A 17,326-nucleotide genomic window follows, 5' to 3' on the forward strand; every position below is an offset into this window, starting at 1 on the left:
CCCGGGAGGCTGAGGCAGAAGGATCACTCGAGCCCAGGAGTTTGAGGTTGCTGTGAGCTAGGCTGACGCCACGGCACTCACTCTAGCCTGGGCAACAAAGCGAGACTCTGTCTCAAAAAAAAAAAAAAAAAAAAAAAGATTCTTGCCTTAATCCATGGATCAGTTAAGATGAGTCAGTTCTTGATGGCCCTGGACCATTAATTGCTCTCATTTACTTTACACTTAGATGTGGATGAGGTATGCCAAGGGCGTGTCCTATCTATTGTGTTCACAAGATCAACTCTGCCAGTTTCAAATGAAGAGCCAGGGCCGGGCACAGTGGCTCACACCTGTGATCCCAGCACTCTGGGAGGCTGAGGAAGGAGGACTGCTTGAGCTCAGGAGTTTGAGACCAGCCTGAGCAACAGCGAGACCCTGTCTCTACAAAAAATAGAAAAATTAGCCAGGTGTGGTGGAGCACACCCATAGTCCCAGATACTCAGGAAGCTGAGGCAGGAGAATCATTTGAACTCAGGAGTTTGAGGTTGCTGTGAGTTATGATGCACTCACTCTAGCCTGGGTGACAGAGCAAGACCCTGTCTCAAAAAAAAAAAAAAAAAAGGACAAAAAAGAAATGCAGAGCCACTAGGCTCAGCTTGCGGAGAACAGGAACTAGACAACTATTTTATTCTAAAGCCATTGAAATGCAAACCCTTTTAAGTCAAGAAACAATGTCACCCTACTACATCAGGCACGAGAACGTCTGAGTGGATTGAGGGGTGCGTCCTTCTCGCACAGTGAAGCATAGCTGACACCCACGCCTGGGCGCGAGGGCAATGACGACTTTGTGCCTCCGCTTGAGAACAGCAGGCTCTCTCGGGGACGGCGGCCTAAGAGGCGCCTGAGATGTGGCCGTGGTGTCGGGCGCAGGCCTCCATTGCACGCTGTCTTACATCGGTGACGGTGTGTCACGGAGCGGTAGCACACCAGGTAAATGGAATTAGCACCCATAACTATACAGCAGCTAAGGGATCTGGAGGTACAGAAAGGTTTAGAGAGAGGCGGCAAGACCGGGCAACAGGAAGGCACAGGGATGGATGGACAGACGGGTGTGGGTGGATGAAGATGGGGGGCAAGGCTACACCCTTTCTAAAACGTATAGCTCCCTTCCTTGATGGGCAGATTGCAAAAGGGTAGCCCATGCTTACAGGCAGGTGTGAGAAAGAAAAGATAATAGCCCTTTACAAGTTTGCAATTATAAGACATATCAACGTTCTGTTCTCCAAATAATTCCCATAAACAGCGTTAAATAGAAAAAGAATCTTTTGCTTCATATATTTTAATAAATCAAACACTGGGAGAAAACATATTGCCAAACATTTAAACTCATGAATTAGGAATTTAAGAGAATACTTTTAAAAGCTACTATAAATCTTTAAAACTTAAGATTTCTTCAGCAAAGGCCACTTTACCTTGGAACTTTTCTTTGATGTGGAAATCCAATGAAGCTGAAGTTTTTCTTGTTGAGATCTAAGGGAAAAGAGACAATGTAACATTGAAATAGTTACATGGTAAGTTAAAAAATATTCAATGAGAAAAACATTCTTCAGACTTCCTTTACATAGGCAATTTTTTTTTACTCTTCTGAAAAGTAGCCAACATACTCCATGAGTTAAAAAGAAAGAAAAAAAAATTCTGATACAGTTCAATGCTATCCTTTAAATATTATGGCAATAAGGATAACTCAAAGCAATTAAATACTGAATAACAGAATAATAATAATACTCAGAAAAAAAGGAGAAAATAATTGAGCAATTTTGGTGAAGGTAATCAGAAATGTTGAAAATAATTTGCCTGAGATGTTCGAGCTGCCTTTAAAATGGTAGAGAGTGATCTTAAAATCAAAGGACCCCTCAGCTGTGTCCTTATTGCTTTCATAAAATCTAAATAATAGCAACACATGAAAATAACCTTTTATTTATTTTTGAAGGCAAGATATATATTATATAAAGACAGCTGGTAACAATTCCATACAGGAAAAACACACATCCTGAGTGAACAGGTTAATCAAAACCAGGCACAGACAAAATTTATAATCAGTCTAATGGCAAGTAATCTGTTTTATAGCTTTTGGCACAGTAACCGTTTGTCCACTAGGAAAACCACAAGCAGACCACTCACAGATTCTTCTTCCCCTAAGGAATTACCTTTTACTGTTCAATATTTAAGAGCAGAAGCCTGGGGAAAAAGAGGTACAAAATATACTAGATTCTGACACTTCATCATCCATCAAAATACATCCTCAAACCTGGAATTTAGAAACCTGGCCAACCAGAGAAATATAATAAAATGAAAGGTAGGATACCAATTACACATCCAGACTTGTTTCCTAATTCTGCAAGTATCTTGCTATGTATTTAAAGAAAGAGAACTCAATTCCAAAAGCTATCGAATACTTGTAAAAGAAAATTCCTAAATCTGAGTTCTGAATTGTTCAAATAACTTCCTAATAGTGCATTTGTGGTAGAAAATACTTTTGACATATAATACCTGAGATTCAAATATGACATTCAGGAAAACATCAGCATTTCATTTTTGTTCAACAAATAAACTGAACATGCAATACCACTTCTGTAGTTAAATTGGAAGCTTATATTTTCCTGTGTGCTGGAAAAAAGACAGCATCTTCTTATTCCAAACTGTTTCACATGAAGAGTTAATAAAAAGACACCCACTCAACCACTGCCTACTGGAAATAATTTAGTGTATACAGCCTTTGGTTTAGAAAAATATTTTAGCTAAACTGCAGCATACCCAGAATTTGATCTAAAGTTTGGGCATTCCAATTTCATTTGCAGTTTTTTCCTACATAAAGGCTTTAGTGATTTAGCAGTACCTAACTTACTGGGGGGAAAAATCACATTATCAGCAATCGCAAGATAAGTTCATTTATAAATCCAGTCACATATTTGAAATGTCCTTTGAGAAAAGTATATAACTAACTGGACACAGGAAGAAAGGGAAAATGTAGGATTCCATGACATTCATTATGTTATAAAATCCATAGATAAGTGCATTTGATATTTTTCTTTCCTTACCTTGTTTCTCAGAGAATTTGAAAGCTCCCAAATAGCTGGAAAGGCCCGGGCTTCTGAACATGCTTGCCCAGAGGAGGCTGGGTCACAGAGTCTGCTCTACAGCTAGTGCTCACCCAGCAGGGACCTTCAGCTGGTCTAAGCAAAATGAGGTTGAGACTTTTCACAGTGCAGGGCTAGAGCGACCAGGCACGTGTGTCCTGGAGAGTGTGGTGACAGCAAGCAGGAGGCTGCAGGCTGGGGCAGCTCAGACCCATAATCAGATTACAAGCAGAAATTAGGCCCAGAGATGCTGCGACAGACTGCAGACCAGCGATGAGGCACTGATGCCACCGCAAAGCCACGGCCGAATCTCAGCATGTGCCCGGGCAGAAGACGCCCACACCGTCCTCTGAGGAGTCGACAACAACCCGCCTTTCCCAACACACACACACACACACACACACACACACACCCCTCCAGAGAGACTCTCGATGTGCTGGGAAGAAGCTGCCTAACTATTCCTAGGCTGCTCCAAGTTTGGCTTTGGCAAAGTTAAATGAAAAATTTTACCTAACAGGGAGCCAAAACCCATACTTAAGATTTATGAACAACATATGAGTGCAATCGTGGAAAAAGAAAGGGCAGATATTACTAGAGGTTCAAAAATTTTAATTTGAGACAGGAGTTGTGAAGTTTTGCCTATCTGAGTATCTGAATATCTTAACGTCACTTGTTTACTTGCAGCCACAATGTGTAGCTGGGGCCCAAGCAGTGATAATATGATTTCAAGAAAAATTTGCAATGATTACAGACTGACAATGTCACCGTTAAATGGGACATTAAAGAGAAACAAGGGAAAATGGTGTCCTTTCCAAGTGAAGGAAATAGGCCCACACAAGCAACTGGCTCCTGGGCGGACAACTGGCTGGTGACGGAGTGGAGGGACTCGGGGAGGCAGAAGCAGGACTTGACTCAGCTCTTCCTTCCTTCCCCCACCCCTGCCAGGCAGGGGGCCTGAGTTCGCCTTTGTATTTGTGTCCTGAACACTGCATCTGGCGCATAGTAGGCCTACGGTAAATGTCTGCTGAACGACCACAGGAAATCATGAGATACTCTTTTCTAAAGGCTGGGGAGCATATTCTGAAATGATTGCATAGACTTTATATCCTGCACTCAAATCACATCAACTTGGACAGATTTCCAAAAGATAAACACACTTAACGTGAGACTGAAGAATTACATGCCAAATCCATCAAGGCACATAAACTTAAGGTATATCAACACCGGCTATTCCATGGGCTGGTGGTGGCATTTGCACTTTTCTCTAAACTTCTGATTACTTTAACTTTTATAAAATTAGCAAATAGGATAGTTTAAAAACTCAGCAAGGAACAACATAAGTACTGTGGATAATTGTGGTGGAAACTTTATTGTAAGGTCATAGATAGTTAGGAACAAAAAGGAATAAGGAGTGCTGGGAAGAGGAGAGAAAGGGTAGGAAAGAGTAGAGGAAACTGATTCTGGAAATAAAGAGACAGGACGAAGTAATGTGTGTGCTGACAATAAGCCTTTATAAAGGACTTGACAGTTAATAAAACACAGTGCCACTTGCTCATCACCACGCAGGCTCCTGAAAACTGTTCTTCCTATAGAATACTCAATTATAATTATCCTAGAAGTATCTAGATGTTTATTTTGAATTTTTATTAAGGAATAAGTCTATTTTAATTTTCAAAATGAAATTCCAGTGGAGAATTAAAAAAAAAACTTTGGAAATTCCCTTTAAGTTGGTAACAGACTCCTGCTATTAAGGTAATTATTTGCCTCACCTATCAATTATGATACAAAGAAACTGATCTAAATATCACTAGATTGTTAAAAGGAAAAAGCACAGAATTTTAAATGAAATTATGGATATAAAATTTAGTCTTCTATGTAAGTATCCCACCCACAGGAAACCAAATAAGCCTATGAAGAAAAATCCACATTTTACACCAACAGAAAGTATCCATGAAAAAAGTTTTCATTAACTCTCCAATAATTATTATTATTAATTATTACTATTTTAGGCTAGCTCATTCACATGGGGAGCTATTAACGCAAAATAGTCAAACATTTCCTCACATCATTCTGTAGATTAACAGGTGTTATTTATCCGCAGAGGAAATTTCAAGTGGTGTCGGCAACTTTCTTAAAAATGGGGAGAGGGCATTTTAAGTGAACACTGGTGGTGGGGTATTCCCTCCCCCACAACCCTCACCCCCAGCTCAGCACGGATGAAGGGCATGGACACCCTTTTCTGCCACTGTGTCCACTTAGAACACTTTTCCATTTTCAAAGCACTACAGTCCTCAATATTCAGGCGCCATGCTTCATGGAAGTCAAATACTTTCTGGGTATTTTTTAGGTTTTAGTCTTTACATTGTAAAGAAATAAAGATAACAATAACAGCAAATGATGAAGTTGCCCGTGGATGGGCGATGCAAAAATGCTTTAGGAGAAAAGCCACGAATGTGTGCCTGGGGGCTGAGGGAGGTCACTGTCATAGCATGGTCACGTACACATCATGCCGTGTCACAGTACACGTCGTGTCGTGTCATGGCACATGGGTGGTGGCTAGAAGAGACCTAGAAGACCAAGAAGGATCTGTGAATGGGCCATGGAGATGCTGACACCCCAAAGGGGCATCACTGGAACAAGTGAAACAGGCCTTGGTAAATCCAAAACCTTGGACCCTGGGAAGACTGGGGCAAAGGGGCTTCCTGATCACCTGGTCTTCATTTAGCAAAATGTTAGAGGACTCCCTCCACGTCCACATCCTCTGACTCTCTCTAGGACAATTCCCACATTCCTGACCAGCCTGGACACAAGATAACAGGGGCCACGGCTGTAAGCTTGCCTTGGATTGCAGCGTAGGGTCTTCCAGCTTACAGCCTACCTACGCTGGCTTAACCAGTAAAGAGGAACACAGCCCGATCCCAGAGGGAAGGCCAGAGCAGCTGCTGGTGGCTTTTCATGAATCTCACATGATTTCTAGGTCTAGCTTTGGTCCCACATATATTCGTGAAAACCAGGGCCGCCCCCAGACATGAGTAACCACGGCATTGCTGAGGCCCTAGGCAAAGACAGAGAGTCAGTGTCCCTGCGTGGGGGCGGGTGTTGTGTTTAAAGGAAGCGACTGATTTCTCTATGATTCTCCCTTCCCTTCCCGATGTTCCACCTTACAGAAGAGAGACAAGTTGTGACTAACGACTTTGAGTGTGTAGGAAGCGATGACTCAGCAATTCTGCTTCTGGAAGGAAATGATGAGTGAACACAAGGATGTTGACCATGGTTTTGCTAGTAAATAAAACTGGAAATAGTCAACGTGGGGCGAAGTATAGAAGACTAGGCAAATAAATTACACAAGCAAACCAGGTTGGAAACTGAATTAGTGATTCGGAAAATTTTCAAGGTTCTGTTAGACATACAAACACACATATTTAACCAGGAAGATAGTAAATAGAGGAAAACATTGATTTTCTCACACTCAGATGACTCGGCTCCTATGTTTTCTGCTCTATTTTCCAAAGTATCCACAAGTAGCACGATTTACTCCTGTAATCACCAAAATAATTAAATATAAATGAAGAGGAAGGAGACAGGACCCTTACAGTCCCCGAGGCCTAGGCTTTGGCTAAGACCACGGGACAGCCTGGCCGTGAACGAGCCGTGCACGGACCTGCGGCCCAGTGGCAGCCTGCTTGTTCTTTCCCGGCAGAGGCATTTTCCTGGCTATAGATTGTGGAGTGGACTGAGACAATCACCAAAATCTGTGGTAACCTGCAACACAGCATTTATCAAACTTGACACCAGGGGCCATGGCCACATGGAGGGACCGAGACCAGCTCTCCCCACCTGCCGATACATTTTCTTCTTGTTTGGAGCTTCTCTATTACCATTCAACTTCTGCTCAAAACTTGTGCTGTCTCCAAGCTAAAGGATTATAAAAACCCGGGGGACAGAACCTGGGATACACCTCTGGGTGTGTTTCTCGCACAGTGCGTGGCTCATGACAGGTGGGCTGTGAGCTCTGGTTGAGCGGATGAGTCCGGCAAGCAGTGCAGGCCCTCCTGAAGTCCCGCCTTTTCTCAGCCTCCTCCACGTCCTAAACAGGCGGCGTAGAGGAAAAGCATGACTTTGAGACGCTCACTACTAAATGAAGTCTTCTTGCTCTCCTAGAATGTGAAGCGATGATGTGGAACATGTCTGTGTCCGGGAGAAATGGGAAGAAATGTGACCAGTGTGCTGGGACAGCGTGTAAAAACAGGGAAGACGGTTCTCGCAACCCAACTCCTGACAATGTCACTATGAGTAAGAAGCACCATCTCCCAAATTGACAAGGTCAAAAGACTTGGTGTTGGATGACAAAGGACCGTGGAGTCACACGCTCAGGGACCGCACAGGGCAGTTCACAGCTGTTGCTCAGATGACAGGGAGGCTATTTGAGGAGCTGGTCCTCTGTCAGTTGTTCTGGCTGACAACACTCAAGGACCCTGGCAACAGGAGCGACAACTGGCCTTTGGGGCCATCCTCCTCTGGGAGAAAATGGGAACAAAGCCAAGGAAAAGGAAAGTAGCTGAGCACCCAACCGCGACGTCATTTTCTGCCGCAGCCGGGGGGGATGTAAAGACGAGGCGGCCGCCGCAACCGTTACTGACTCGTGGCCGGGGGACAGTGGCCATGCTGGGTGCTCTGGGGCGTTAAACTCGCAGTCCAATCAGAGCCTGCTGGGAGACCCTGTGACGGTCCCCACCTGCAGGCGAGGAAGCTGACAAGGCGAGACCCAGGATAAATGCGCAAGCCTAGAGCGACTAGTGCAAATGTGTCTCTCAAGGCAGAACAGCCATGCCACGGCCAGCCAAAACCAAACCAAAGAGGAAAATACGAAGGTGAGGTCAGGATGAAATGAGAGAATGCAGGTGAAGGCACTTTGGAAACTGAGCGCATCGTTTACTCCACGCAAGGAGCTGTTAAATACATATTGAGAAGAGATTTGGGCTGAGGCCCATACAATGATGCCATGTTGTGTCCCATGGCGGTCATTGAACGCCCAGTCTACAGGAAAACAAGCTGGAATCGAAGTGGCAACACAGAGTGGTGAGAGAGTACAACTCACTGTTACCTGAACACCTATTGCTGCAAGTCACCCACACGTCTCTAAGATCTTGACGGGCCACAGAAATGATCTTAATGAAATCTGCTACGAGCTGCTAACGGCAATGGCTGGACTGCAACGCCAAAGTGAGTGATATGTTTTATAGCCTAAGCAAAGGAGTGTTTTGTATGCCAGAAACAGCCAAAGATGGTATTCTCATTTTCTTTGGTGGACTTTATTTATGTGTGCAGACCCTTAATCTGAGGCAGAACTGCCTGACATGAGGTAATCCCCCAAGTGGAAAGCCCACTTAGCTCTTTTCATTGCCCTATTATCACATGCTGGTTGTTCAGACATTCCAGATTGCTTATTTCAGTCTAATTCTCCTCCTATGTGCACTGTGAAATGCTCTGTGCATTCTGGTTAGCAGTAATATCTTGGACAAGCCTGCAAATAAAACTCTGCGTTACATCATGACATAAGGTAATTTAAAACAGGCCATGTGTGCAGAGATGAAAAGGCAAAAGCACTTTCAATAAGAAATATTACAACTCACAGCTTTTTAAAAAATCAGACACACTGAAAGAAAACCTTGCCTGCCTTTCTATATATACTTAATAATTTTTTTTTAAGAAAAGGTGTATTGGCCGGGCGCGGTGGCTCATGACTATAATCTTAGCACTCTGGGAGGCTGAGGTGGGAGGATCGTTCAAGGTCAGGAGTTTGAAACCAGCCTGAGCAAGAGCGAGACCCCATCTCTACTATAAATAGAAAGAAATTAATTGGCCAACTAAAAAAAATATATATAGAAAAATTAGCCGGGCATGGTGGCGCATGCCTGTAGTCCCAGCTACTCGGGAGGCTGAGACAGAAGGATCACTTGAGCCCAGGAGTTTGAGGTTGCTGTGAGAAAGGCTGATGCCATGGCACTCACTCTAGCCTGGGCAACAGAGTGAGAGTCTGTCTCAAGAAAAAAAGAAAAAAGAAAGAAAAGGAATATTACAATCCCCTAAAAGACTTATTAATGTCTTTAAAGTAAATGTTCAAATGAGTAATGCTAACATTTGTAGTGAAAATTATTTCTGATCATTTTCACTTCTGGCTGCTTCTGAATCTACAGCTAATGATTCTTGGGGAGGAAAATCAAGGCGTGCCAGAGGAAGGGAGGATGGTCGACCGACGGCTGGAAGAAGGCGCAGGTCAGTTCTACCTTTAAAAGGACACTGGGATAAACACACAGCGGGATATTATTCAGCCCTAAAAGGAAAGGAGATTCTGACACACACTGCAACACAGAGGGGCCTTGAGGACTTCGCAGGAGGTGACGCGGCCGGTCACCAAAGGACAAGTGCTGTGTAACCCCACCCAGGTGAGGCTCCCAGGATGGCCGCGTTCAAAGACAGAAAGTGGAGCGGTGGTTGTCGGGCGGGGAGAGGAGAGCGGGGCGCTGGTGTCTAGCGGGGCTGAATTCAGGCCTGGACGATGAGAAAGCTCCGGGCGGCACGGTGCCGAGGTCGCCCCGGGGCGCACACCTCGCCCCGTGCCGCCCGGCTGCGCGGGGTCCCACGTTGCTGTGTCGCGCAGCGGGAAGCGCAGTGCGCTGCGGGCATGGCGGGCTCACGCGGAGTGCGGGCGGCAGGCGGTGCTGAGCCCGCAAAAAACGCCCGGCTGCGCGGGGTCCCACGTTGCTGTGTCGCGCAGCGGGAAGCGCAGCGCGCTGCTGGCAGGGCTGAGCCCGGAACACCGGCCGAGCGATGCCGGCGGCACGTGGCCCGCGAGCCAGGCAGGCGCGGAAGACAGCCCTGACGTGCTGGAGGCACCAGTCCAACCAGGCGCTCTGGACAAGACGTGAGGAGCAAACACAGACCGAGGTGTTCACGCGTCCTGTCTGCAGCTGTGCGGCGTCGCAGGCGCGGGCACCTTCAGGACCGCAGGGCCCGCGCCCCGCCCCCACCGAGAAAGCCTGCAGCAGGAAGGGGCGACTCGGTGCAGTCACCCGGGAGGGCGGAGGCAGCTTCTGCCAGTGCCAGTCCCGGCTCACTGCCTGAGAGTTTCCCCGCGAACAGAAAGCAGGGAAGCACTGGGCCAGCAGATGGGAGAACTTCTTATGGGTCTGGACGTCCAGGCGGCAGACGAGTGAACGTACAAGATGACTGGTGACACCTGACAGATCGTAGCTGCTCTAAGCTCTGCTTGAGCGATTTGAAGGACAGAGCACTGAAAAAAGTGATTTCCGGGCCTCCCCATCCTCACATGGGGACTTTAATAAAATGACAACAACGGCAACCTCAACAACCATCATCACTGAATAGCCGAGGACGCTGCCAGCCCTGGTTACCCACGTTTCCCAGGTGACATTAGCTGTTACCCAGGACCTGCCCCAGGCTCAGAAGATTTCCAGGACTCTTGCTGACTGACTGGGGAGAGGGTGTCAGTGAGATGTCACATGTCCCGTGCTCAGTAAGCAGTAGGACCGCAGACTGCGTGCTCAGACACAGGCGGCAGGGGCCCCTGCGACAAAAGACCGAAGCCACGTTCTGCACTGTCGGAGTGACTCAATGTGCATCTGCACTGACAAGGAAGTGTGATATCTGCTGCGAGGCAGATGGCATCAACTTGGGTGGCCCTCGGGGTCGCATGGGTGCTTGTTAAAAGTGAGGGTCCCCTACCTGAGGTCATTACGACAGGCAACGAAGTTCGAAAACTACTAGCACAAGCCATTCACGATATCAAGTCCTGGAAGAAGCAGGAAAATGGAGTCAGGTGGGACGAGCGTGATGAAGGAAGGCTTCCTGGAGGACATGACCGCAGAGCTCAGCGTGGAAGAAGGGACGGCAGCAGGCGAGTGGCGAGGGACACGCCAGGAAGGAGAGGTACCAAGCACGGGGTGGTGAGGCAACGGCGCCGAAAGGGGCCTGAGCTTAGAAGACCAGCCCGTGCGAGTGGAGGTGGGAGTGGAAGCCCGACCGCCCTGAGGACCCACCGGAGCCATCGCCGGAGCCCACGCAAGGCGGGAAGTGCAGGCCCTCGCACGCCAGACAGCAAAAGGAAACGCACCCAGCCGGCCGGTCGTTAGGGAGCGTGGAAACACTTCGTTAGAAACAGATGTTGTGACCCAGTCGTGTCCTAATACACATCTGTGTGCTTCTCACCACCTCAACTGCTAAACCGGGATGCTAGACAGTGAAATGAAAAAGCATGTGGCAGCCAACTTTATATGTGTGTGTATGTGTGCCTGTGCGCGTGTGTGGGCATATGCATGTACACATTACACACAAACTCATTATTGGGACCCCTGTGTGGGCCACAGCCTGGCCCCTTGGCAGCAGCAGCACTGGCTGGGCCTCGGTGCCCACTGCCAGACATGGCCACCCAGCCACCTGCCTCAGCTACCCGGCCACCCGCCTCGGCCACCTGACCACCCGCATCGGCCACCCGGCCACCCAGCACCCGCCCCAGCCACCCAGCCATCCACCTCGGCCACCCAGCTACCTGCCCCAGCCACCCAGCCACCCAGCCATCCACCTCGGCCACCCAGCTACCTGCCCCAGCCACCCAGCCACCCGCATCGGCCACCCGCCTCGGACACCGGGCTAGTGAAAGCGGTGACGGCCTGGACGGGGATCGCAGTGCTGGCGGCGACGCGGCAGACGCCCACACGCCTAACAGACGCCGCAGATTCTACTCCTGTGCACTCTGGCCATCCCGCCCGTCTCCTGCGGCCACTCTGCTCCTCCAGAGCCCCAGCACAGGAGTCACTGAGCGACTGCTCGAGCTCCCAGGCACAAGGAGAGACAGAGCCCGGCCGAGCCAAACAGGCATTGCAGGATCGCTGCGAGCATTTCCTTCCTAGAAGAGAGAACACCGGGCACTGCCTTCTTCTTCTGATTTCAGGACGCCGGCCCACGTGAGAGGAAGCGTTTTAACTGGCACAGTGCACGCAAAGTGAGTCTCCAGACTGCGGTGGTGTAGATACATGTACATTACCGTGTAAATTTTTTACATTCATACTCATTTGGAGTGAAATGTTGATTACTGCTCCATTCTAGCTGTTCACTTATTGTAGTAATTAAGGAATTAAACATCACTGATTGTAACAGCATAATCCATGAGTCTGTGATTAAGTAATTTTTGTCACCTTAAAAGGACAAAATATTATTTTAACCAAAAAAGTGTTTAGTCCTCAAAAATCTAATAATCTTTTATCATTAAAGCTATATACATATATTTAAAATCAAATTGGAACTCAGTTGCTCACCTGCTAGAATTCTAACTTACTCAAGATAAGGAAGATGTAAGCATTTCACGCAAGCCTCAGCAATTTCCATGCCATAGCTTCTCATTCGGGGCTCCAAGTCTACGGCCTGCCAAGAAGCCCCTTTCATCGCCAGAGACTTGGTGACGGCTGAGGAAATGTGGCCGCTCGAGACCCCTCTGCTCCTTCTGGTGCTGGACACGCCATCTTTTCCCTCTAAAATGTGAAGTTCAAGAATTTCTCTTCTAGCCCAGCAAGCTTTATGTTCATATCAGGGGCCTTCTAACGTCCCGGTGGACCTGACAGCAAGCTGGGGGCCCCTTCGGTGCAGAGCGAAGGTTCGTGTTTTAAGAAAACGCAATTCAGAGTCACGGCCCCGCCCTGGGGGAGCCAATCAGCTAAGCAGACAACAGAGATATTTAAAAACAAAAACAGACGAAGAGTATTTGATGTCGGCCATGGAATGAAGACAAGGACACGGCTCCCTGGGCAAAACAGACCCGAGCAGGACAGCGCCGGCCGCACCCCATGCACCTCCTGCCGCAGCCAAAGTCCACCGTGCTCGGGGAGGCTCTGGCGTGGGCGCTGTCCCTGTTCCCACGGACAGCCGGAGCGACTGCAAGACTTCTGGAGGAGAGGCGGCCTTAAAGCGCGGCGCGCAGCAGTTGCGGCCACGCGCCGCGGTTCTTGCCTTCCTCCAGGGCTGCCCAGCGCCTCAGCTCCATGCACGGAAAGCCGCTTAGGCACAGACAGGACTGGGGTGCTCTCGAGCGGGGCCACCTGCCACGTCCTGGGACAGCCTCCTCCGTGTGTGCTTGGCCGCACGGGCAGCTTTGGTTCATGAGCTGTTACCGACTGTATTTCAAGAACCTGAGATTGTATTCCAAGAACCTAAAATTTCGGCATAGAAAAGTGCCATCTTTCCCCATTTCTAGCCACTGCCTCGAGTTTTGGATAAAGATAGACTCCGCCTCAAAGTCTCCATCAGGCATGCACCCCCCCGTGATGCCAGCTGCGCTGTTCACCTGCAGCCTCCGCTGTTCACCTGCAGCCTCAACTATTCACCTGCAGCCTCGCTGACTCCCTCCTGGAGGAGGCAGAGGGAGGAGCAGAGGGAGGGGGCAGAGGGAGGGGCAGAGGGAGGGGGCAGAGGGAGGGGCAGAGGGAGGGGCAGAGGGAGGGGGCAGAGGGAGGGGGCAGAGGGAGGGGCAGAGGGAGGGGGCAGAGGGAGGGGGCAGAGGGAGGGGCAGAGGGAGGGGGCAGAGGGAGGGGGCAGAGGGAGGGGCAGAGGGAGGGGGGAGAGGGAGGGGGCAGAGGGAGGGGCAGAGGGAGGGGCAGAGGGAGGGGGCAGAGGGAGGGGGCAGAGGGGGCGGGCAGAAGGAGGAGGCAGAGGGAGGAGCAGAGGGAGGGGGCAGAGGGAGGGGGCAGAGGGGGCGGGCAGAGGGAGGGTGCAGACGGAGGGGCAGACGGAGGGGCAGAGGGAGGGGGCAGAGGGGGCGGGCAGAGGGAGGGGCAGAGGGAGGGGCAGAGGGAGGGGGCAGAGGGAGGGGGCAGAGGGAGGGGGCAGAGGGGGCGGGCAGAAGGAGGAGGCAGAGGGAGGAGCAGAGGGAGGGGGCAGAGGGAGGGGGCAGAGGGAGGGGGCAGAGGGGGGGGCAGAGGGAGGGGCAGAGGGAGGGGCAGAGGGAGGGGCAGAGGCTGCAATGCAGCTGGAGCAGAGGGCCAGGAGGAGGAGGCAGTTCAGGAGATCGCTCAGTGCAGCCCTACCCTTCACAGAGGCGCTGGAAGTGGCCCATCCACGGCCACTCGGCCCTACCACACAGGAGGCCCCTGGCTCCCAGGGCCCTGCTCTTGCCACTGCGCCGCCTTACTGCCTGCTGACGCTTCCTCCCTCCCACACACATGACCTCACCATTCAAAAGACTTTATTATACGACATGAACAAGATTCTAAGAGTCTGCAAAACATCTCGGATTAAAAGGAAAACATTGAACATTTCCTGGTAAAGCCCAAACTCAGTAGAGTAAGTCCTGCTACAGGACTGCCAGTTACCCAGTACATAAAGCTGCAGGAAAGTCAGCTATACCATTCCGTCCATCCAGAAGTCACCTCCCCCTACAAACCTGTTTTCCAACAATACTATAAAGCATGCCTGCCAAAGACAGCGCGTGTTCCGTGTTCCTGTCATCACAGAGCACTATAATTAATTGAACAGTACTAGGCCACGTCTCCAGGGGTCGGGCCCTCCCGCTTTGTGCAGGACTCAAGCTCACTGCCACAGGCCCTACCAGCCTGTCCCCAGATGCAAGCCTCCACAGCCTGCCTAATAAGGCAGTCTGCAAGTTGACTGGCTGATTTATAGGTCACCCACGGCAAACTCCGCTAACTCTGGGCTTGCAGACGGACACCTACCTTTTGGCAGAGGGTGACTCTTTGCCAAAAACTCTTAAAAAGCTGCACTGTGAGGCCATTTACATAATAATAGAAACTTGTCCAGGTTGCCCCAGACTCCAGCCTCAGGGTTCAGCTTGCTGGGTTGAAGAAAGCTTAACTTGAGCACTGGGCTGGAGCTCGTTAGGCTGTTACATGGAAAGTTCTTTTCCTCTTTGCCTAACCCAAGCCTCTTCTCTGGCCTTATCAGAGAACTCACATAAAGTCCCGCTTTGGAGGAACTTATTTAGCATCTATTGGAGTCTCTGAGGCTCCTTGACTTCAGAAATAGCAACCTACCATCTGCAAACAGATCACAGATCGCATGTCCTAGATGCTTAAAGAGGAGTCACTGGGTCAGATGCGGCAAACAGTTCTGAGTGTTCCATGCCAGTGCAGAGTGAACCTCTATATTTTCAGCTAAGGAGGCTGAGTTGTTGATCCAACCCTGCTTGAAGAACATTCATTATTTCCAATTCTATTAAGGTCTAGGCTCAGAGACTCTTCCCCGCCTTCGGCCACTGTGCTGCATTTCTACACAAATAAGGAAAAGAATGGATCGTGGTGATTAACTGCAGCACATAAATCATTGCACAAATTTCCTTTGGGTTTTAGCCGCAGGCCCCGCTGCCATTCATAAGGCATTCCGCCCACCGCCTGGCCAGAATGCCATACCCGGCGGGGCTGGGAACACGACCAGCATTTCAAGTTTCAGTAGTGGGCCGGCACTGCGGGGACTGGCACAGCAGGACAGGAGGGGGCAGAGGCGTGACCTGGTAACACCTTGGGGGACAGTGCTCCCCAACCACTCGCTCAGGGGCCAGGCAAAGCTGAATACAGGGTGGCCGGCATGTTGCTGGAGGGAGGCAGAGACGAGCCCGACACGCTGTCCTTCCACGCTTCCTCCGTGCCGCTGCCCCCGCACACTCTCACATTTCCTTCCTCGACAATTTCTCAGAGACCCAACAATTAACAAATGCCACCCGTTCCTTGCTCCTCTGGGGAATGGACTCGGGGTGTTTGAATCACAAGTTATGAAAAGTGGATGCTAGGCTGGACGCAGTGGCTCACACCTGTAATCCCAGCACTCTGGGAGTCCGAGGAGGGCGGATTGCTCGAGGTCAGGAGTTCAAAACTAGCCTGAGCAAGAGCGAGACCCCGTCTCTACTATAAATAGAAAGAAATTAATTGACCAACTAAAAATATATATACAAAAATTTATCGAGGCATAGTGGTGCATGCCTGTAGTCCCAGCTACTCGGGAGGCTGAGACAGGAGGATCACTTGAGCCCAGGAGTTTGAGGTTGCTGTGAGCTAGGCTGATGCCACGGCACTCACTCTAGCCTAGGCAACAGAGTGAGACTCTGTCTCAAAAAAAGAAAAGTGGATGCCTATTACGTGCTAGTATGCTGGGGATGTAAACAGATCAATTTTTAGTTTTCACTACTTGAGGGTTTACCTGTTCAGAACAGCCCCTGGGGTGTCTCTCCTAGCAGTGACTGCAAATTCCTGTGTAGATATTTCTGGCAAAGGAAATGAGCAAGGATGTGCGACACTCACACCAAAAGCTTGTCCTTTGGTTATGTGCAAAGCAACCTCAGAAAACAGTTTTAAAAAGTTACATCAAACCCCCATGCCCTCCTAACTGCCTTTGCCCTTATAGTCTCAACACTGGAGGAATCAGTTTGCTTCTCTTTTGTCTCCTCTAACTTAGGCAAAGTAGGAGAGGAACCACAGGTGGCCAACAGGTGTGGCCAGCATCTAGGGGCCTGGAGAGGTGCTCTAGGCCCCCCAACCTTAGGGAGTGCACAAACCGCAGCATTCAGCCACTGAACTGGTTGGCTTTTGTGTTTGTTTCAATCACAGCAGCTAATTTCCTACGTTTAAGACCAAGTTAGCTAGCATTGAAGCATCCCATTTCCCCTTCTTCTCTAGCTGCCAGAGTTTGCGGCTCTTTGACTCTCAGTTTCCATTTCTACCTACAGCCTAGGTGAGGAAAAGAAAAGACGAACCACTCTAGCTGCTGGCTGCCAACCCCTGCCAGCAGGCTCTGGCAGCCCAGACTCCCTGAAGGAGAGGTTCGGCGTTTGCAGAGTGACCTGGGTCGACCTCACTTTTCCTATATGGCCAACCCTCAGGACCTCAGGAACAGCAAACTGAAGACACTAATAAAAGAATAAATAAATTTCCCAAATAATAGGCAATGTCTACTGAATGAATATTAAATTTATTCTAATAAATATAATGTTGTAAAAGAAAATTCCTTCCTCCCAGTCCTTGTGACTCTCTCCTTAATAATAAAAAATATTACAGACTTACCCTCCCACGGGTATTCCATGTTAAGCAAGGTTGCCCAACAGGTTTCCAGCACAAAGAAAGATTCATACACTTGACTGCATTAAGCCAGCACCTGATACTCAGTCTTGAAGGTATATATTTAGTCACCATCTG

At 49.2% G+C, this 17,326-nt stretch overlaps 1 protein-coding gene across 12 annotated transcripts in view; it reads right to left on the reverse strand.

Moving 5' to 3' along the window:
• Positions 1-17,326, reverse strand: part of SVIL (supervillin) — a 218,663-nt gene that overhangs the window by 94,838 nt on the left and 106,499 nt on the right. For all 12 annotated transcript variants that reach the window (XM_075997686.1, XM_075997690.1, XM_075997689.1 and 9 more), the window contains one exon: positions 1,452-1,509. The gene's annotated coding sequence lies outside the window, so the exon portion shown is untranslated. The remainder of the gene's footprint in view (positions 1-1,451; positions 1,510-17,326) is intronic.

The sequence above is a fragment of the Microcebus murinus genome, chromosome 25 (genome assembly GCF_040939455.1).
Source record: "Microcebus murinus isolate Inina chromosome 25, M.murinus_Inina_mat1.0, whole genome shotgun sequence".
NCBI classification, from domain to species: domain Eukaryota; kingdom Metazoa; phylum Chordata; class Mammalia; order Primates; family Cheirogaleidae; genus Microcebus; species Microcebus murinus.